A 23,772-nucleotide genomic window follows, 5' to 3' on the forward strand; every position below is an offset into this window, starting at 1 on the left:
GTTTCCTGCGCTTGCATGGGACCTGTGGTAGTAAACGAAGACACGCTGATAGCTGCAAACCACCTGCGTCCCTTTATGCTTAATGTCTTCCGCGACCGCGATGTCATCTTTCAGCAGTATAACTGTCCGTGTCTCGGAGGGGCGCCCGAAAAATGGTTCAAATGCCTCTAAGCACTATGGGACTTAACATCTGAGGTCATCAATCCCCTAGACCTAGAACTATTTAAACCTAACTAACCTAAGGACATCACACACATCCATACCCCAGGCTGGATCCGAACCTGCGAACGTAGCAGCAGCGCGGTTCTGGACTGAAGCGCCTAGAACCGTTCGGTCTTAGCGGCCGGCGGCGGACCGGAGCTACAGTCGTCTGAGGAGCATTATAGTGAGCTCATTTTGATGTATCGGCGACCAAATTCGCCTGATGCAAATTCGTTATTTGCACGAAATACATGACCTGTGCGTAGACATCTAATGACACATACCTGCACGAAGCTACCAACAACTGTCAGATCCCTGATTCGCAGAATAAGTGGTGTTCTTCGTTCCAAAGACGGACAAAAACGTTGTTAAGCAGATGGTCAAAATGTTTTGCCCATCAGTGTATTCTCTGGATGATGCTGATCTCATGACGTTCGTAGCGTTTTTTGGTTTGCATATTGGTATTCCAGTTGCTATGGGTTTATTTGTCGACTGCCATTTTTTATTTATAGTTCTCTGTTGCTGTTTGAGTTTGCACATTGCCATTTTGCCATTGGGAGATAGTGAGTGGAGCTGTGGACGCTAGAAAATTGAGTGCGCAGTGGAGAAATCGGAACATTTCCGATATATTCGTCTCTCTGAGTTCAATAGAGGCGTGACAGCTGCGGAAGTGGCTACAACGTTCGCGTCGTATATAGGGATAATGCCGTTGGTCACAGCAGTACAAGAAAACTATTTTCTCGCTTTAAAGAGGACCTCATAATTAAATGTTTCCCTGAGACATTTGAGTTTCTTTTTATTATGTACGATAATGATCGAAGCAGACGAATGAAGATCACCAATGGCACAAGGACGTCCCATTGCGTTCAATGCTGGGGTGCTTGCCACTATCAGAGAGCCCTGGCAGTAGCGACAATATGTAAGGGAAAAATGAACTGAAGTTTGTGTTGGGGAAGGCACTAAGCTTAGATAGTTCGTGCAGCACTGTTGACCATTGTACTGCGGTGGTGTGGTGGTTAGCATTTGTTCCTAGCAAGTAAGAAGACCCGGGTACGAGTCCCGGCCGCAGCACAAATTTTAATTCATTTCGTCTGCTTCGATCATGAAGGAGAATCGTTATTGCATTAGTGACACTCTACTTACAGGAATGACTTCGGAGTTTGATAAATATAATTTAAACGCATTAGTCTACAAAAATCCACGTCATTGTCCCAGAAACGTGGCAAATGTGATGAACTGCTATCATCATCCGGGACTTGCATGCAATGACGAAAGTTCAAAAATCGGTTGGATGGACACCGCGTGTTCTAAGCCAAAAGCACAGAAATCTTTGGATATACATAGATGTATCTCTGCCAGTCCATAATCAACTGGCTCGTGAACAACACCGACCATTCCTATCCTGTATCGTTACTTGTGACAAAATATGGTGTCTTTACGATCACATAAGGAAAAGAAAGGAATGGTTGAGCCCAAACAAAGCAGCAACTCCCCACACAAAGACTTATGGGCATCCACAAAAGAAAATGTTACGCATCCTGTAGAAAAGCGATGGAGCGATGTACTACGAATTGCTTCCCCGAGGTACAACCATCACTGCTGACGCACACTGTGAACGACTGACACTTGTAGCAGAGGCAGTCCAGGAACATTGGGCGGGAAGACTGCGTGAAATGATGCTACTCGGCAATAGCGCCCGCCGGCATTCTGCTGGACTGACAGAAAACACTACACAGGATTTAGCTTCGTCGGATGTGTAGGTGGCGCACCGAATATACGCAGTCGGATACGTCTAGGTTCGAATATGGAAAAATGGGCGCCACCGAGAAATACGATGAGAATGCTATGAATTTTAGTACTCTTAAACATTATGATATAACTGATGAATTTAACTTTTTCGCTAACAAATATGCATCTGTAATAATTAATAAAGTAGTAACGTATGTATATAGAATTAATGTAAGAGTGGAAAGGCTAACATTGGATGATAGAGCAAATAAGAAAATCTTTGAAGGCCAAGGAGCCTTGGAAAAAGTGCGTATAGCCTGTAGCAATAAAATAGGTCCATTTAGTCCATTTAGTCCGTCGTCAAAGTGATGTTGTGTAGCGTCGTCACGTGACCGGTGCTCCGTAGAATTAGAAGCTGTGTTATGTTGGATATCCTCGGCTTGTTGACTACTACTGGTAGCATTTTCATACTGGCTTCTTCTGAATCTCAGAGCGGTACGCAAGTTGTACGCCATCCTGAAATGTCCAAAACATAATACAACCTCGCCAATGCTTGCCACCTAAAATGTAAACAATAATCATACTGACAGGTACACTGCCACCGCTCTTTTTCCTTAGACAACTTGTGAACAAGCCTATATTTTGTTCTACCCTGACTGGGAGACCTCACTGCCCGTGAGGTCATTTCCTAGGATGGCCTTCGGCTGTGCGTCTGAGCAGGACTATGAGATTTGTATTCACTGTGGTTCTAATAATTATACCATAAAGGCCTGTAGCGTCCCTGTCTAAAATCGTAATATCGATGTGCACACCTACCTTATTCACCTAATCTTAAGTCCTCGCCATCCGTAAAGGACCTTCCGTTACAGATGAAAATGCGCTCCGAACGTGGCTCGACGAGAATTTCGCCACAAAACCATGTGATTTCTACAGTTGTGGCATTTAAAAGTTACCCCAGCGTTGGCGTTGGTAATAGTGATGGAGAATTTATTATTGATGACTAAAGTCTCTGTTATGTGTATCTGTTGTGTTTATTAAACTTGCGGATAAGCGGTACGGACTTAATGCACCAACCAGTCTCTTGATGTTTCTAACTGCTTGTCACCCCCAGGATTTCTTTGTTACCTTCCTCCACTACCTCGACTTCTATGCTTTCTTTCCTCATAAATTATTATCACAAAGTTTCGATCTCAATAAAAGACTAACGTGTTTTGTTATATTCACCTCCTGTGTAGCTGCCAGTAGACTTCCTTTGATATGCTATACGATGTTCCAACCAACTTTGGGGTTGAGGATAGCTTGACTTTTCTATGTTACGAAAGCCAACAGACACTATCTCGAAATAAGGGAAAAAATTGCAACAGAAAAATGGTATTTTAAGGAAAAAGGTCATTTAGTACAGTCATATACACTACTGACCAAAATTATCCAGACACTTATTAATGAATATTAATATGGGTTGTGTCCACACTTCGACTTCAAGACAGCTCCATCTCCACTGGGGACACTTCCGAAAAGATAGCGGAATGCCTGTGGAGGAATGGCAGCCCATTGTTCCTCAAGAGCCGAAAACTGATTAGGTAGTAATGTTCAACACTGGGCTCTCGAGTGAAGTCGACGTTCCAACTCATCAAAGAAGTGTGGTTTTGGGCTTTGGGCAGGCCAGTTCTCTTCAGTAACGTTGCTGTTAACAAACCAGGATCTGCTTGATACCCTTTGTTCCAGAGCATTTCTGTGCACACTATGACTATTAATGTGAATGGTTATCCTAGCGGAGGAATCCTCGAGCAACACTGATACCTGGTGACTGTTTTTAATAATCTATTTCCATTAGTTATACAAGCACAGTCGACTGAAGTAATCAGTGAGCAATGGAATATTGATTAATCTCAGACGGAAAACACTGGAGAGGGTGTAGCATTATTGCCATGTATCCATTGTTCGCTGAGCAACTCTCAGTTTTTCAACGGATTTCTCATTAGAAGTTCATACCTTACCGACGTAAATAAAAAAATGGTAATAAACACTAACTGTAAACTATTTTTAGACAACATCGGATGCTTTGTTTTAAAAACCCTTTTTATTTTACCTCGATAACTCAAAAATACATTTACAATTTTCTTTCATTTGTTTTGCTGTCTGTCGAGTCCGGTGCTCTAAATTCCAAAATTCTTTCAATTGGATATATTACTTCATAGTTAATTTGTGCTGTTTCTTCTTCGTATGTTGGTAATACAATCGCTATTATTATAATAATTGATTCTTAAATGCACTTTTAAACTACATCTTTCAATCTTTGTTGAACTTTATCTGCACTAGAGTCAGACAGTCCTATTAAGAATTGTTGATGGAGAACGTTCTCCACCGACAACGCATAACTGACAAACAGCCGCTGAGTTCAACGAGATCCATCATAGATAAAATTAAAGTTACTCTTACCTGCAGAATGAAGGTGATTAACATTTGAATCGTTAACATGTAATTCTGCTTCGTTTTCCTTTTCAGTTTAAGTAGTCCAAAAATCCCTCTGCTGTTCCTGAGAAAAGATTCGTCGGTATAGAATTTCATTGCTCGTCTCCTTTTCCAGCTATAAGGGTATTTTATTAATACTTTTATACATTTAAGCTCTTCGTACTATCAGTAGATTAAGAGCTTTGTCTGCACTTCTCATCTTCAGGGGGACGTGACTATCAGCGAACTTGTCAAACTACTGCTGTTACTCTGCTGACAACAGCAGAAGATGTCATGGAACCTAGTTCCTCGAGATAGCCTGGATTCTCATACAATAAGTTCTCTACTTCTTGTAACCATATCATTTGATGTTAGAATTATCTTTCTGATCTCTATACACAATACTTTCAGCCTTTAAGACAAGTAGTGGGCAAACTGTCATTTATTTCTCCTAATTTTTAAGTCGGGTAATCGTATTTCATTTGGTTTACTGACCACAGAGCTTTCGTTTTCGGTCGTCGTGATTTCAAGTATTATCTCTTTACTTTCAGAGTTGCTGATAATTTCGTTAAAATATTATGAAGGCATTTTTGAATTTCAGCCAGTAGATCAAATTAATCTGATTAATCTGCAAATTTTACTCAATGTAGGAGGATACCATTTACCCTAATTTCGCAACTTGTTGCCTTGAGAATCTTCCCTGATTCACCAATAGAGGGGTTAAATAAATATCATAACAGCGAACCTGGATTTAAAAAAAGGAATTTTGAATTGTAGCTCAGAAGACGAGGCAGGACGATAGGACAGAATGATAGTACATGTATCAAGACATCTAGGAATAACTTCCATGGTATTTAAGGGAACTGCAGAGGGTCAAAACTGTAACCCAATAAATAAACGATGACGTTGGATACAATAGCTATTCTGCAATACAGAGGTGGCATAGAAGAAGAAGAATTAGTGGTCGGCTGGCGTCAGACCAGTTGACCAGTCAGAAGACTGATGACACCCCCTCCCCCCCCCCCCTCACCCCCCGTCACCTTTTCATTTTGCGTTTTAATTTTCATTTACAATTATTGTAAGGACACCAAGCTGTTAAGGTAATAGATTTTACCTCCATGCATCTTCTTCGACTGTGGGAAAAGAACGCTAGTTTGAAACATTGTACTTACCTCTCCTGTTATCGTGGATTTTGGTCACTAGTTGTTCAAACGTGAGGGTATCCCATTGACACCTGCGCTCAGCATTCTCAGATTTACTTTAGAATTCTGTACCACCTATTTCAACTCCAACCTCTTTCCTCTCTTCTGCTGTGTGAACCGAACTCTAAGACATTCATTCGGAGATTGTTCAGGGATATTTTGTGAGTATACTGGTGCAACGGTCCCACAGTCTCCGTTTGCTCACTACAAAAAAGCAGTAATATAATTACGATTTGTTCTCTATGTTACCACAGTTACCTTTGTTCCAGTGAAAATGCAGAGGCTTCCGGTTTCTCCCAGGCGCCTATTAGAAATGCTTAGATACTGTTGTGTCACCTTCAGATTGATTAAGGAACAGCTTAGCATAGGGTCCGAGTGCCACACACCCATTGCATACAGTGAACCTATGCACAAGGTGCATGTCGGTCAAATCTTCTTCAGCAAACCTGTCACTACCACCATGTATCACAGTTGACGTACAGCTACTGCTGTTGGAAACACAAATATGAGTAAAAACCGAGCATTATTGAGTACAAACTTGAGGATGAAGGGAGAAATGGACAGTCTTGTTGTCAACTTCGAGTGTCTCGATTGTATGGAAGAGATATGTTTCCAAACAAAACACCCAGTACGTTGCGCCGGTGTTTGCAATGTTGTAGAGATAAATCCTGTAGAATGCAGATGCATAGTTAATGCAATCAATCAATAACGAGCACTGGTCTCTTATACCAAAATATTTAGAAAATAGCCCTAAAAAGTATTGGACATGTGGCCACTAGATTTTGGGTTCACCCTGTGAAGCGCTGTGGGTTATTACTTCCACATACTTGTGCTGCTGTATCCAATCGTATTCTCTCTGTGTGTTTTACTGCTTGAATTTTAAAAATTAACTCATTACCTTCTTGGGTATTTCTGACTACATGGAATCTTCTGTTGGCAGATATTTTCCTGATATCCTTATCTTTTAAATTTCTTCATGTATATACTGTATCGGTCACCCCTCAGAACAGGTCAGAGAGCCTCGAGGTCTGACAGATGGGTGACGTTACAAGTGTCAGAGACCGAGCTCCGAGGACTGGTGAGTGTTTCAGTCTTAACGCCCAAGGACGTCAGTAAAACAGCGGTATCTGTAATAACATTTTATTAACGTGATTGCTACGATGAATCACACCTTTGAATGGCTCCACTCTACTAATACGTATAATAGAAGGTTTGGTAGTAGCTAGACCTTAACAATGACTGGTGAGATCTTCTCTGTAATCTGATATGGACCATTATAACTCGTTAAAAAATCTTAGTCTTCAATTTTGGTCCATGTGAATTGGTAAACAACATCCATTGGCCATCTAAGAAATAATCAAGCTGACTTGCTTACTGCCCAAGTGTTCTTCCCTTCCAAGTGCTTTTCTTTTGGCTCATCAAGCTCTTTGCCATACCTCACGTAGTCTTTTTGCGAATTTCTTCGTTGACTCGATGCCTGATCCTAATCCCAGTTTTAGTTCATTAAGGGGAGATAGCACTTTTCTTCTGTAGAGACCACGTCCTGGGCAAGAGACCAGCAGTGGTGTGGACCTTAGAATTATACCTGCTGATGACATAATCAAGGTACGTATCCCAATCTGCATCTTGGCTGTTGATACAGTGACTCATCATTTTCGATGTTGCTCAGTGAACACGTACCATAGCCCGTCTGCTTGCAAATGAAATTGGCTCATCTGTAACTTGGCAACATGAATCACATGGCATAGGTGCTTCAACAAGTGAGGTAAGAAGCTAGTACCCTCATCAGTTAGTAACATTTCTGGCACACCAAATTTAACAATCCAATTTTTCACTAACGCTATAGCATCTTATTAGTCGAGAGTTGCTGTCATAAATACAAACTTCGAAAAATTCTCAATAATTAGTGTTATCAATTTATTACTACTTGGAGTTTTGTTGAATGGACCCAAAATATCAGTTACCATAACTTTTAAAGGGGCTGGATCTTGTGATGTTACTAATCTGGATATGTTGAGTTTGGGGGGCAAATGTACTGCCCCAAATAAAGCTTGGGGTAAGCCATACACCACCTTGCTTACGCCCTGTTGCTGTAATAACAAAATAATTTAACAAAAGGTGATCCTGTGGTCTAAAAGCTGAGGATAGACAAGTTATGAGAATTGTAAATTAATGAACATTAAAAAAACAGGGACCAATTTACAATAAACATAGACAACACTGCAGATTTAACTTTTGCAGGTGATTTGTTCAGTAAGGTCCAAATTCCTACTGAATTGCAGTTCGACAAGCACTTTCATACGTAAGTAAAGTTAATTGTTGAAATATATCAATAGCCCTTTAGTAATCAAGTGAAATAAAAGATGACAGAGCCCACACTAAGATTAAACTACATTGCATACTCTATCATAAGTTTTTCCACCTGCATTCCTAGATGCTCATCAATTCTATCAGGACATTCTGCCATACTCTATGATGGCACAAAGCTACAGTCTGTCTAACACCATCATCCACTAACATCATGACATTTTAACCAATGAGAGCTCGAGCAGCTGCCTACCAAACTATACACTTTGTGCAACACTTGACTTACATGCAAATGGACCACCATACCTAAACTAATGAGTCTACAGGGTGAGTCACACAAGATGTAACACCCCTTTCTTTTCACTAATGGTTACACACCATGTGATCAAAAGTATCCAGCCACCCCGAAAAACATACTTTTTATATTAGGTGCATTGTGCTGCCATTTACTGCCAGGTACTCCATATCGGCGACCTCAGCAGTCATTAGACATCGTGAGAGAGCAGAATGGAGCGCTCTGAGGAACTCACAGACTTCGAATGTGGTCAGGTGATTGGGTGTCACTTGTGTCATACATCTGTACATGAGATTTCCAAACATCCCTAGGTCCACTGTTTCCGATGTGACAGTGAAGTGGAAATGTGAATGGGCAGATATAGCACAAAAGCGTACAAGCTAAACTCGTCTGTTGACTGACAGGGACCACCAACAGTTGAAGAGTTAGGCGGGAAGTGAGAAAACTTGGATTTCATGGTCGAGCGGCTGCTCTTAAGCCACAAATCACGCCTGTGAAAACCAAACGACGCCTCGCTTGGTGAAAGGTGTGCAAACATTGGACGATTGAACAGTGGAACAACGTTGTGTGGAGTGACGAATCACGGTACACAATGTGGCGGTCCGATGGCAGGGTGTGGGTATGGCAAATCCATGGTGAACATCAGGTGCCAGTGCGTGAGTGCAGACAGTAAAATTTGGCGGAGTTAGAATGTTATGGTGTGGTCGTGTTCTTCATGGAGGGGGCTTGCACCCCTTGTTGTTTTGCGTGGCATTATCACAGCACATGAACATCAACAAAAGCAAAACGAGGATAATGGAATGTAGTCGAATTAAATCGGGTGACGCTGAGGGAATTAGATTAGGAAATGAGACACTTAAAGTAGTAAAGGAGTTTTGCTATTTGGGGAGGATATACAAAAGAGAAATTTGTTAACATCTAGTATAGATTTAAGTGTCAGGAAGTCGTTTCTGAAAGTATTTGTATAGAGTGTAGCCATGTATGGAAGTGAAACATGGACGATAAATAGTTTGGACAAGAAGAGAATAGAAGCTTTCAAAATGTGGGGCTACAGAAGAATGCTGAAGATTAGATGGGTAGATCACATAACTAATGAGGAGGTATTGAATAGAATTGGGGAGAAGAGGAGTTTGTGGCACAACTTGACTAGAAGAAGGAATCGGTTGGTAGGACATGTTCTGAGGCATCAAGGGATCACCAATTTAGTATTGGAGGGCAGCGTGGAGGGTAAAATTCGTAGAGGGAGACCAAGAGATGAATACGCTAAGCAGATTCAGAAGGATGTAGGTTGCAGTAGGTACTGGGAGATGAAGAAGCTTGTACAGGATAGAGTAGCATGGAGAACTGCATCAAACAAGTCTCAGGACTGAAGACCACAACAACAAAACCACACCACAGGCCTACATTGATGTTTTAAGCATCTTCTTGATTCCCACTGTTGAAGAGCAATTCTGGGATGGCGTTTGTATCTTCCAACATGATCGAGTACGTGTTCATAATGCACGGCCTGTTTCGGACTGGTTACATTACAATAACATCCCTGTAATAGACTGGCCTGCACAGAGTCCTGATCTGAATCCTAAAGGACACCTTTGGGATGTGTTGGAAAGCCTACTTTGCGGTAGGCCTCACCGACCGACATTGACACATCTCCTCAGTGCAGCACTCCGTGAAGAATGGGCTGCCATTTTCTAAGAAACCTTCCAGCACCTGACTGAACTTATGTCTGCGGGAGTGGAAGCTGGCATCAAGGCAAAGGGTGGGCCAACACCATATTGAATTCCACCATTCCCGCTGGAGGGATCCACGAACTGGTAAATCATTTTCAAACAGGTATCCGGATACTTTTGATCACATAGTGTACATATGGAAACGTTGTTTTCAGCAAATGTTAGAGCGTTGGGGGCACGTATGGTTTTGTTTGATGATTTTCACTTATGGACCGTCTGACAGCAACTGAATAAAACACAATTTTAGTGCCATACGCGTTTCGCCTTTATTTTCTGCAAGGCATCATCAGTGGCCTGTAATATGTACATATGTTAGCTATTTTATTTACATTTTTGTCACTGTGCCTATAGGTTATAAACAGTTCTGGTGGTTGGTATTTCCTATTAAGTAGTAATGCTTTGAACTGTACTTACAGGTTGCGTAGACAGTTTCTTACATATTACGCTCCTGTTGCATTTTTGGTCTTGTTCTTCTTCCTATGAGCGCCAATTTGCTGTTTTTTCTGCATTCCACAGCACTATGCATTGAACGCTTTTTTTAAATGCAATGTTTTGGTTTCTGTTGCCGACTGTCAAATGTTTTTGCCAAAGATCGAATATTACTGCCAAACTTATGAGTGTAACTATCGAAGTATCTGTGGTCTGTTCGTGTATGCATTTGTGTGTACGCTTGTGTATGTGTGTGTGTGTGTGTGTGTGTGTGTGTGTGTGTGTGTGTGTGAGTGTTTTTTGGTGTCATATTACTTTACTTTAATTTTATTTTATTTTATTGTATTTAATTATTTATTTTTGTTTATGTCCTGTGTATATGTGTGTGTGTTTTGGTGTGATATATATATATATATTTTTGTGCCGTGTATGTGTGTCTGTCTGTATTTTGGTGTTATGCTTTTTTTTTTTTTTTTTTTTTTTGGATGTGGGGCTGTGTATGTGTGCGTGTGTGTGTGTGTGTGTGTGTGTGTGTGTGTGTGTGTGTATGAGTGTGTGTGTGTGTGTGTGTGTGGGTGTGTGTGTGTATTTTGGTGTTATATACTTTTTTATGTTATCATTTCCTTTATTAAGTGTAGTAAGGAGCCTGTGCTGATGTGTGTCTGTTCATTTATCACATGTTTGTTTTGTGCTATGGCTTTCTGGATGTGGAAGTTTTCTTGCATTTGTATAAGATGTTTGTCATGGTTGCTTATTCTCATTATTTTCATTTCTTGTTCCATGTTTGTAGGATGATGGTTGTAGTGTTTTAAATGCTCTGCAAATATGGAATGGTTTGTTTCATACTTCCAACATCTGATATGTTCTTTGTATCTTGTTTCAAAATTCCTGCATGTCATGCCTATGTATACTGCATCACAACTTTGACATTCAAGTTTATATATTCCTGATTGTTGGAATTTGTCCCTTTTGGTAGCTGGCTGGCTTAGGTGTGATTGAAGGGTTTGCCCAGGCTTATATGCTATTTTGAAGCCCTGTCTCTTTAGGATGTTTGCAACTCTGTGTGTTAGTTTATGTGTGTAGGTCATGGTGTACCATCTGGTTCTTTTCTGTGTGGTGTTGTCATTGTGTGTGTTTGTTGAGTGTGTTTGTAAGTTTTCAGCTTGTGAGTTCTTTTGTATTGTGGAAATGTTGTGTTTGTTTTTTATTTGTGTTTTTATTTTTTGATTGAGCCTGTGTACCACATGTGTGTCATACCCGTTGTTCCTAGCTATTTGTATGATCGTGTTCATTTCTTGTTCATAGTTTCTCTTACTGAGTGGGATTCTGTTTAATCTATGTAACATGTGTCTTAGTGCTGCAAATTTCTGGCTTTGGGGGTGGTTGGATGTGGAATGTATTATTGTGTCCGTGGCTGTTGGTTTTCTAAAGATGTTAAATGTATGTTTTCCATTTTCTTTTATAATTGTAATGTCAAGCAAATTTATTTGATTTTCTTTTTCTTTTCCAAGTGTGAATTTTATGTTCTTATGAGCTTTGTTTATTTCTCAATGGAGTTCATCCATTTTTTCACTTGGCTCGTCTACCAAACAAATAATGTCGTCCACATATCTGTACCAATATATGATTTTGAAACTTTCATTTGTGGTTATCTTATCAAATATCTGATTTTCAAGGTGACTGATGAAAATTTTTGCTAGTGTTCCTGATATTGGGGATCCCATAGGCAGTCCATCAGTTTGTAGATAATATTCTTCCTCAAATTGAAAGTAGTTTTGTTCAGTTGTCAGTCTGAGCATATCTGTTATTTCTTTTATTGCGTCTGTGGTGAGGTTGCTGTGGGATGAGAGATTTTGTTCTATGATTTCTATTGTTTCTGTGATAGGGATGGAGGTATACATATTTTCTATATCGAATGAAATCAGTGATGCTGTGTGTGGTACCTGTATGTTCTGTATGTTTTCTATTAGGTTTCCTGTGTTTATCACTGTTCTGTTGTTTTCTACTTTATAGTGTTTTGTAACTAACTTTTGGAGGTGTTTGGCTATGCGGTATGTTGGGGCTTTCTTGAAGTTGATAACAGGTCTCATTGGCATTCCGTCTTTATGTACTTTCGGTTGACTGCGGAGTGTTGGTGCTTGTGGGTTTTTCTGTGTTAAGTAGTATTTTTGTTTGTCTGTGAGTGTGTGTTCAATGTTTTTCAGTGTTCGTTTCACATTTGCCTGGAATCGTGTAGTTGGATCTGACTTCAGTTTTTGTATTGCGTTGGTGTTTATGTATTCCTTGGTTTTTGTGATGTATTGCTTTTTATCCATGAGTACTGTTACTTTTCCCTTGTCTGCTCTTGTTTTTAATACGTTGTTGTTTGTTAACTTTTGTTTTAACCTTTTCATAGTAGCTGCTTCTGTTTGGTTGTTCTTATTGTGTGTCTGCTGTGTTTGTTTTATTATAGTTACACTCATAAGTTTGGCAGTAATATTCGATCTTTGGCAAAAACATTTGACAGTCGGCAACAGAAACCGAAACATTGCATTTAAAAAAAGCGTTCAGTGCATAGTGCTGTGGAATGCAGAAAAAACAGCAAATTGGCGCTCATAGGAAGAAGAACAAGACCAAAAATGCAACAGGAGCGTAATATGTAAGAAACTGTCTACGCAACCTGTAAGTACAGTTCAAAACATTACTACTTAATAGGAAATACCAACCACCAGAACTGTTTATAACCTATAGGCACAGTGACAAAAATGTAAATAAAATAGCTAACATATGTACATATTACAGGCCACTGATGATGCCTTGCAGAAAATAAAGGCGAAACGCGTATGGCACTAAAATTGTGTTTTATTCAGTTCCTGTCAGACGGTCCATAAGTGAAAATCATCAACATACCGTAGTATTACGCGCAACTGAGGAGGACAGGACCAAAAAATTGAAGATGGTTTTGTTTTTTTCATGTTTTTAGGGCTAATATGAAATGAGATATTGAAGTAAGTACTTTATTTATATTGAACCATATCCTTTTTATAACTGCATTCGCTAGCTTTTGAGAAGACTGTTACAATCATACCGCGTTTGTAAATGTTGACGCTGAAACCTGTAGCAAAAAAATTGTACAAATGTTCTATAAAGAGAGAACACGGTGGCCGGCAATGGCATTTGCAGTGTAGACTCTGCGAAGGAGGTGTCTCGGACCGTAAGATAGGCCTGCACTACGAGAACAAAACTTTATTTCCCCTTAGACGAATTTAAAATGCAGACCTAGATGCAGGTTTGCCTACAAATGCTGTATATGGAAATACGACATAGGCTAGAATCTAGTGTATCCAAAGGGCTTAGGAGAACCATTTCACATTTAAGTACCCTCCCAGATTTACGTGAGCTGAAACAGGGAAATCAGCTGTTCATTCCTCAAAAATAAAAAGGTCTTATACACCCCAAAAAGCAGTTACTATATTAAATATCTAAATGTTAGGAGGAAGATTTGACCTCTCTTTTTCTCCACATGGTGTTTTGCTTCTTATAGGTGAAATACATGCTGTCGGACCACTGTCCCTGCCTACACTGCTCTAAATTGTATCATATGGAATACATTCGTTGAACCAAAGATTTTATTAAAAATGCTTTGGTGAGCTCCTGTACACCGCAAAATAAATATTCTTCCTTGAAATCTGTCTTCTAAGAAAATAACTTTATCCTTTATTTAAGCATGTGTTCAAATTGTTGACCATGGACTGAAAGACACGTTTGCAATCGCCGTTAGATGTGATTACAGTGGATCATTTGATAGAGCATGCACTGGTGATACGACGATACATAGCGTCTGGCGTAGTTGGTGCTTCTTGTCATAGACTGCATCTTTAAGTGCTCCCTAAAGAAAGAATTCGAGAGGAGTCAAATAGGGGGACCTCACAGGCCATTTGACTACAGAATTTCGTCCTATCCAACGTGCAGGAAAGTTCTCAGTCAGTGTTTGTGCTGCAACATGGGGCGAGTGAGCTGGACAAACATCGTGTTGCAGCCACATAATCTGTCGAACATCCAGTGGTACTGTTCTAAAGAATCTGAGGATGTTCGTCAGATAGCGTGAGTACGAATGTCCAATTAGAACGCCTGATAAGAACTAAGGTCCCACAATGTAATGTCCTAATGTCGGTCCATACTTTTCCACTGCCGTTGGTGTTGCACCTGACGAAGCCAGAGTGGATTTTCGGTGTCCAGTGGTGCATGTTATGAAAATTTACATTAGCGCGGTTAGCAAGCATTGCTTCTTCGGTAAAGAGCAACGTAGGTTCGTCTCTCAGTTGCTGAAGATCAAACTGACAACATTCTGTACGACGTTCGAAATCACGATCGTCGAGGGCCTGATGTAGTGACAGACGATAGGGATGGAAATTCTGTCAATGCAGGATGCGAATGACACACGCCTGGCTGATTCCACATTCCTTGGCAATAAGTCTCATGCCACAGTGCGGATTCATTGGCGTCGTAGCCAGAACGGCTTCTTCGTGTTCTCTTTCAGCTACAGTCTTCTTCCTTGTCCTCTTTTTGACGTTCAAGCAGCCTGTCCGCACTTGCATCTCAATATTTCATGCAATTGCCTGGCGCGTCGGACATAGCGATCCGGATAGATAACCCTATACCGCTATACTGCTTTTGCGGTATTTCTTGACATTCACCATATAAAAGTAGTATATCCAACTTCTCCTCACAGGTGTACATTTCCGCACGCAACGAATGTTGAAGCACAAATGAGCAGCTTGCAGTACAGACAAGTAACCAGGCAAACATGTTAACATTGTGACACAGAGTAACACGAGAGCTCTGCTTGGCCCTATTTGCATCGCTGATGCCGATTCCGGCCACCGTGCTCTAAAATTCTAGGACGTTTCTCGAATTTTTTTGACATATTTCAGCGTCAACACTAACAAACGCTGTATCACTGTAATTTTCTTCTCACGAAATAAAAGGGTTATTACGTCTTACGTGACTCAGACTGTTTAACTAAAATACATATATATATGAAGACAGTAACTGTTCTCGAAAGAACAGATACCATTGATGACCGTGCAGCTTCTCTAGAATATATGATAGTTGAAACCCTCAGCTGCCACCAGGTGTTGTTGGTATACTTCAATGGGGACAGCTGAAAATGTGTACCCCGACCGGGACTCGAACCCGAGATCTCCTGCTTACAGGGCAGACGCTCTATCCATCTGAGACACCGAGGACATAGATGAATAGCGCGACTGCAGGGACTTATTCCTTGCACGCTTCCCGTGAGACCCACATTCCCAACTGTCCACAGTCTACTTACGTAATGTACGTAATAGATATTTGCCCATCCACTCATTATTCGCGCTCACTAAGGTCACGATTCCCGTCATCTGTCCTCATTGAGGTATATCAAAAACACCTGTCAGCAGCTGAGGGTTTCAACTAATTATCATTTAAAATACATATAATAATTGACACACTATGACGTATCTGCTGAGACGATTTTTAATTGCATATATTATTAACATCGATCTGTTTGTACTTCTAGTAGACCCTCATTCATACTATAATCAGAACTGACAATACAATGACAGAATAAAAATCTCAGCACCAAGAAGGAACTGGTAGCCGTGTTTTTGCATGTGAAAGATGATGTCCTTTCAAATTTCGCACCTCTCGCATAAGACTATGACGATGTAAATCAGGTTTGCTTACAATACGAGTTGTAACGGTTGTGAGCGTCAGTTAACTTTGAGATTGGACGTGATGAGTTGATGTTAGTCAAGAATTCCTTCAGGGCGACAACGACGCCTTTATCAGCAGCTCACTGAGTCCGAAAAAGGTCATGTAATAGGGCTACAAGAGGCTGTAGTTCCTTCCGCAATATTACTGAGACTTGTCAGGAATATAACCACTTACATTATTGCTGTCAGCGCCATCCACAACCATCATTAACCGTCTCTGTATTGACCGATCAGATGCAACAGGCATGGAAGTCCATCCCACAAACTGACATCCATAATCTATACATTCTGGTGGTTTCGCCGGTTATTAATGTGCCAGCATTTCACATTTGCAATGGCTTATTTCACGCTTATATTAACCTGTAATTTTGCAATGTTAATCACTTAAATATGTTACCTAGACAAATTTTTTTCATTACTCTACATCAATTACTTTTTGATATTGGGCTTTTTTTCGTCACTGTAGATTAATAAATCGATTCACTAATAATTACATAATGCTCCATTTTTCAGTGTAATTTTGGAAAACGATCTGGTCCGCCAGCATTAGACACATAAAGTTAATTATAACATATTTAACAACAACAAGGTGATATTCGTTGCTTGTTTCGATGATGGCTACTGTACAACGGCATTACCGGCCATATTGTATATTATACAGGGTGATTCAAAAAGAATACCACAACTTTAAAAATGTGTATTTAATGAAAGAAACATAATATAACCTTCTGTTATACATCATTACAAAGAGTATTTAAAAAGGTTTTTTTTCACTCAAAAACAAGTTCAGAGATGTTCAATATGGCCCTCTCCAGACACTCGAGCAATATCATTTTCATCACTCGTTCTCGGCCGTCCGGAATTTTTCCCTTTGCACAAACACCCATTCTCTGTAAAAAAAAAATAACACAAAAAGCTTTCAGTTGAGCGGTCGCCATCTTAGCATCAACTGACGCTGACGCCTAGTCAACAGCGCCTCAAGCGAACAAATGTACAACTAAATGACACTTTATAGCTCCCTTAATTCGCCGACAGATAGTGCTTAGCTCTGCCTGTTGTCGTTGCAGAGTTTTAAATTCCTAAAGTTGTGGTATTCTTTTTGAATCACCCTGTATATCATAAAATTATATACCACGTAGTAAATGTACACATCCGTAGTGGAATAAGTGGTTTAATCGTAAATATGTTTGTGCCTGCAATTCGCTACTTTTTATGCGATGTATTGCAATGTGTTGGTTGAATTGATGCTTTTGAATTTACTATAGCAGTGTTCCCAGCCCTCATTCCATGTTATTAAAGTGTACGCCATGCCTGCCGTTAGCTAACTGTGTACTTCAGGGTCCAACTACCTGTAGTCCATCGCGGCTGTCATGCGGCTTCCTGTAATCGCCCTGCCGGTAAAGCCCAGTCTTTCACTGGCGCTAGTCTGGTCATTGCCTCTAGGCCATCTCCATACCTGCTAGCGGAAACCATTTCCAAGCTTTTACCCTTCTGTTCATATTTACTCAGACTCAAACCCCCTTAACTCTCTGTTATGTTTCACTGTATTCTCAGGACTCTCCCAAGACTCGTTAAATTACAGTATCACATTGTAAGCTCGTCCCCGGCGGCCCAGTAAACGTTAACTACTTGTTACTTTCAGCCCCACCAACGATTTCTCCTTGGACTCCTTAGGTTAGAACACCTCTGGCAACCTTTCAAGCGGAATCCTTCTGTAGCTGTGATCTGCCCGCTGTGCATGTGGTATGCAATCCTACACTTATTCATCCACATCATGTTTCCTTATATGCCACTAAAAAATTTCAGTTGCTTTTCTATCAGTCGCTCTTTCGACACCAAGACAAAAGAAACTTGACATGTTCCTGTTGTAACACTTCATTCCGATGTGACGACTGAACCACTATCCGCAGTCACCATTTTGAAGGTCCACAAAGAAAGCCTTCATATGTTGTGAACTGCAGTTGCGAGCTTAATTCGTGACAGTCAGTGTCAGCTGCCTCTTCTCTTTACCAGACAGTCAACACTTTTCCCAGGCGTTTGCAATACTGCTACTTTGTGGCTCAAAGTATCTGCAGTTGTATGTCTTCCCCCACGTTCGTAAAAATCTGGACAGTCGAATTCACTCAACTTAAGGGTCCACCTGGTTTATCTGCTAGAGGATCTTTCAAGCACCATAGCCACTGTAAGGAATTGTAATCTATTAATACTTTGAATTTCTGCCCGTATAGATAACATTTAAAGTATGTGACCCCATAAGCCTACATTTCCTCCTCTCTGGTTGAGTAATTGCGCTTCACTCTGTTTAACTGGCGAGAAGCTTACGCCACAGGGTCCTCTTTTCCATCAGTATTCTGATTCAGAACACAACGATGAGCAGTACTGCTAGCATTGCAAGGAAGGATAAATTGCTTGCCAAAATTGGGAAACACCAGTACTGGGTCTCTGATGAATGCTTTCTTTATTTAACGCCTGAAAGGCATACTCACACTCCGTCGGCCACTCAGATTTATTCCCTTTCATTAACAATTTATTTAAGGTTTGAGCAATTTGTGCAAAGACTTAAATTAATTAGTGGTAATGATCACAAAGGCCTAGAAAATACCGTAAGTATTTTGTTAATGTTGAGTTACAAATTCAGGAACTCCTTATTAATTATATGGTCCAAGTACTTCAAGTACTTGACTTGAGTCGGTGCTGGATTACATTCGTCATTACTTACCGTAGGACGAGCTGCTCTTAATCTATCAAACACTTCTTCCAACCGTTGTACATGTTCGTCCATATCTTCCGAAAAAAACTATAATATCATTGAGATACACTTTGCACTTCATGGGTTTAAGGCCTTGCAATACCCCATCTGACAACCTTAGAAATTTTGCTGGCGAATTTTTACAGCCCAAATGGCATCTAGCGATATAGAAAACGCCCCATGGACCGAAAAAGCTGTTGAAGGTCTATCTTACGATACTGCCTACATCTGGTGGTATCCACTACACAAATACTTGCATCTGCCTAAGTTGGTAAACTTCCCTGTTTTATATTCGTAATGCTTAGATGTTGGTGATAGTTCATGCATTCAAATATCTATAGTCGTAACAAAAGTGATACCTCGGCACCATACATCAACTTCTCTTGGACCAGTACCACAGGTGCTTCCCATGGACTATTACTGGTTTGCATAATACCTACTGTCAGTTGTCGTTCGATACATGTTTCCATGAGAGGGTGTAAATGTTTCGGTATGCAACATGGCTTCGCATAAACTGGAACATTACACCCTGTTTGTATACAGTGTTAGGTAGTAGGAGCCACGGATAATTGACTCTGTACGTTGAACAAATCCTAAAACTGTAACAATAGTGCTTCATTAACTTGTCAGTAACTGACTTGACGGTGACTCTCTTTACTTCATATGTGCATGGGGGCTTAATTAAATATGATTGAAAATATTTTTTTATTTTCCGTAGCTGTATGTCCGATTACCCTGTGTCTCGTAATCGGTTGGCCCTGACTAGTATTATTACGCAATCTGACTGCATAGAATAACAACAAACAATGAAAGAAAATTTTCGTAAACACAGTTAATTAATTAAGTCCCCAGCAACTATAAAACCTACAAAACCCAAGCACAAATGTAATTGTTCTGTGTGTGGGAGTGTGACTCAACGTACACATCTGGCACGGTTCTTCTTCAACAAGACAAGAATTTTTAAATACCAATTATACTGACGTGATAAAAGAAAATTAGAAATACGATAATTGCATAAGGAAAGCAGAATTACACTCTAATACAAGAACACACGCCAGATGCTTTGTTGACTGAACCTGTAATGACGCATTATTTAGGACGCTGAAATAAAAACAAACGGAGTTAATTACCTCATTTATATTGATGAAAATCATTCTAATCCTTACATTATATCTCAACCAGAACTCTCCAATATCACATCTCAGCAAGCACTGCCTAATAGCACATCTCAACAAACACTCTCTGCTACAACATCTCAGCACAGACTACCACGAGACCTCGACAGTCACTGACTACTACGAGCTCTCTGCAAGCACTGACTGCTACGAGTTCTTAACAGGCACTCACTTCTACGAGTTCTTAACAGGCACTCACTTCTACGAGTTCTCGACAAGCACTCACTTCTACGAGTTCTTAACAGGCACTGTGTAGGCGGCTTAATAATACTCTTTGGCGCAATCTCTGGCGCAGTGGCTCAGTGTAGCCACCTTTCATATGCCCCTCCTCCACAGGCCAGAATTTGATGGTATTTTTGCCAGCATTGGTGGTGAAAATACCACCAAATTCGTCCAGAAAAATACAGACAAAAATAAAAGATAATATTAATACCTAAATATCATATAATTAGTTAAAAGTTTGGCTTTGCACTGACCTTTCAATAACCTAATATATAAAATACAGTAGGCAATACAAATTCTTTTCATACACGTGGCTTTACATAATAGTTTACACAATACACAAAAAATCAGTTTATACAAATGTTCACATAAAATGCTTTCAATGATTAGTTCCAATAGTAGCACCCAGCGATGGTCAACAGGTGAAAACACCAACAAGTGACATCATTTTAGTAAAAGCAGTTTCATCAGTGGCACCCAGTAAAGTTGAGCAGGTGCAGACACCAACAAGTGACATCATTTCAGTAGAAGCAGTTCCATCTGTGGCACCCAGTAAAGTTGAAGAGGTACACATAGCAACAAGTCACATTAGTTCAGTAGAAGCAGTCCATCAGTGGCACCCAGCAATGTTGAGTAGGTGCAGACAGCAACAAGTAACTTCATTTCCATACAAGTAGTCCATCAGTTACACCTAGCAATCATGAGCAGGTCCAGAGAGCAGTCCATGATATTCACTATCACTGATCACACTGTTCATCAGAGTATATAAGCACAAATTAAACATGTCCTGGTGACACCAATCATGTAGAAAAAGTACAAGTAACAGCCCATAATATTCACTATCCCTGAACACAATGTTCATCAGCAGAAATTAAACATGTCCTAGTGGCACCAATCATGTAGAAAAAGTACAAGTAACAGTCCATAATATTCACTATCACTGATCACGCAGTTCATCAGCAGAAATTAATCATTCCTAAGTGTCACACATTATGTTGAAAAAGTGCGGGTAACAGTTCATAATATTTACCCTCACTAATCAGACAGTTCTGGCATGAACAATAGTTTGAATGCACATACAAATGCTTTTACACTAAACATACAAATCATAACAAACACACAAATGATGTCAGATAATTTTCATATTAACTATTACAAATACTCAAATATCAGTAAACCTATAATACACTCCTGGAAATGGAAAAAAGAACACATTGACACCGGTGTGTCAGACCCACCATACTTGCTCCGGACACTGCGAGAGGGCTGTACAAGCAATGATCACACGCACGGCACAGCGGACACACCAGGAACCGCGGTGTTGGCCGTCGAGTGGCGCTAGCTGCGCAGCATTTGTGCACCGCCCCCGTCAGTGTCAGCCAGTTTGCCGTGGCATACGGAGCTCCATCGCAGTCTTTAACGCTGGTAGCATGCCGCGACAGCGTGGACGTGAACCGTATGTGCAGTTGACGGACTTTGAGCGAGGGCGTATAGTGGGCATGCGGGAGGCCGGGTGGACGTACCGCCGAATTGCTCAACACGTGGGGCGTGAGGTCTCCACAGTACATCGATGTTGTCGCCAGTGGTCGGCGGAAGGTGCACGTGCCCGTCGACCTGGGACCGGACCGCAGCGACGCACGGATGCACGCCAAGACCGTAGGATCCTACGCAGTGCCGTAGGGGACCGCACCGCCACTTCCCAGCAAATTAGGGACACTGTTGCTCCTGGGGTATCGGCGAGGACCATTCGCAACCGTCTCCATGAAGCTGGGCTACGGTCCCGCACACCGTTAGGCCGTCTTCCGCTCACGCCCCAACATCGTGCAGCCCGCCTCCAGTGGTGTCGCGACAGGCGTGAATGGAGGGACGAATGGAGACGTGTCGTCTTCAGCGATGAGAGTCGCTTCTGCCTTGGTGCCAATGATGGTCGTATGCGTGTTTGGCGCCGTGCAGGTGAGCGCCACAATCAGGACTGCATACGACCGAGGCACACAGGGCCAACACCCGGCATCATGGTGTGGGGAGCGATCTCCTACACTGGCCGTACACCACTGGTGATCGTCGAGGGGACACTGAGTAGTGCACGTTACATCCAAACCGTCATCGAACCCATCGTTCTACCATTCCTAGACCGGCAAGGGAACTTGCTGTTCCAACAGGACAATGCACGTCCGCATGTATCCCGTGCCATCCAACGTGCTCTAGAAGGTGTAAGTCAACTACCCTGGCCAGCAAGATCTCCGGATCTGTCCCCCATTGAGCATGTTTGGGACTGGATGAAGCGTCGTCTCACGCGGTCTGCACGTCCAGCACGAACGCTGGTCCAACTGAGGCGCCAGGTGGAAATGGCATGGCAAGCCGTTCCACAGGACTACATCCAGCATCTCTACGATCGTCTCCATGGGAGAATAGCAGCCTGCATTGCTGCGAAAGGTAGATATACACTGTACTAGTGCCGACATTGTGCATGCTCTGTTGCCTGTGTCTATGTGCCTGTGGTTCTGTCAGTGTGATCATGTGATGTATCTGACCCCAGGAATGTGTCAATAAAGTTTCCCCTTCCTGGGACAATGAATTCCCGGTGTTCTTATTTCAATTTCCAGGAGTGTATTTATGGGTGTCAGTGCAAGCCACTACAAACAAATAAAATAATATTTAGGAACTAGGTGGGTAGGAAAAGGAAAGGAAAACACACAAAACACACTCATTCATCTTTCATCCACATTAAGTACTACTGTGTAATTGAATGGTGTTAACTGTGTAAATGTAATTCTGTCAAAATCTGATGTTCATCATGTGTATCAAGTAGTAGTGGCAGCAATGTATAACAGTCAATAATAGTTAGGTCAACGTCATAGTCATCATGTCAAGACCAATGTTTGCCAAGCCAGATCAAATGTACTGTTGTTGAACAACTGTCAGTGAGCCAAGATATGCAAATACTTCCTCTCTTCAAAAAAAATATATACTGCTTAGTGATTTAACAAAGTGTGTGTATAGACTATCTTCCTTCTACTTTAGTGTTCTAGTCTGCTATCTTCATCCTCCTTGTTCCATAAGACCAACAAAAAAATATGCATCTCACTTACTTTACCTCTTATACACCAAAACTCCAATAATCATCAGCATCACATAATCTCAATAATACCTCAATAATACCTCTTCAATACATCGATACATATAAACCTTATCATTAATAGCATTTACCTTACCTCTTGTCCACAAAAACTCCAATAATTATCAACTTCATATAATCTCTATACCTCAATAATACCTCAATAATACCTCTTCAATACGTCGATACATATGAACCTTATTACCAGTATCACTTCACTTCCATAACAACTCTTTCCTCTAGTCAGTCTCCTCGAACAAGTACAGATAAAATCCTAGTGCAAACTTCTGTTCATCCTCCCATACAATCTGAAGACACATGCCAACACACAACCTCTGTGTAATCCATCTGACCCAAATCTTCTGCTCATTATGAATTATAATCAAAGAAATGCATACATGATCTCTAACAGACTTAGTTCGAATAACTC

The sequence above is a fragment of the Schistocerca piceifrons genome, chromosome 3 (genome assembly GCF_021461385.2).
Source record: "Schistocerca piceifrons isolate TAMUIC-IGC-003096 chromosome 3, iqSchPice1.1, whole genome shotgun sequence".
Lineage (NCBI taxonomy): Eukaryota > Metazoa > Arthropoda > Insecta > Orthoptera > Acrididae > Schistocerca > Schistocerca piceifrons.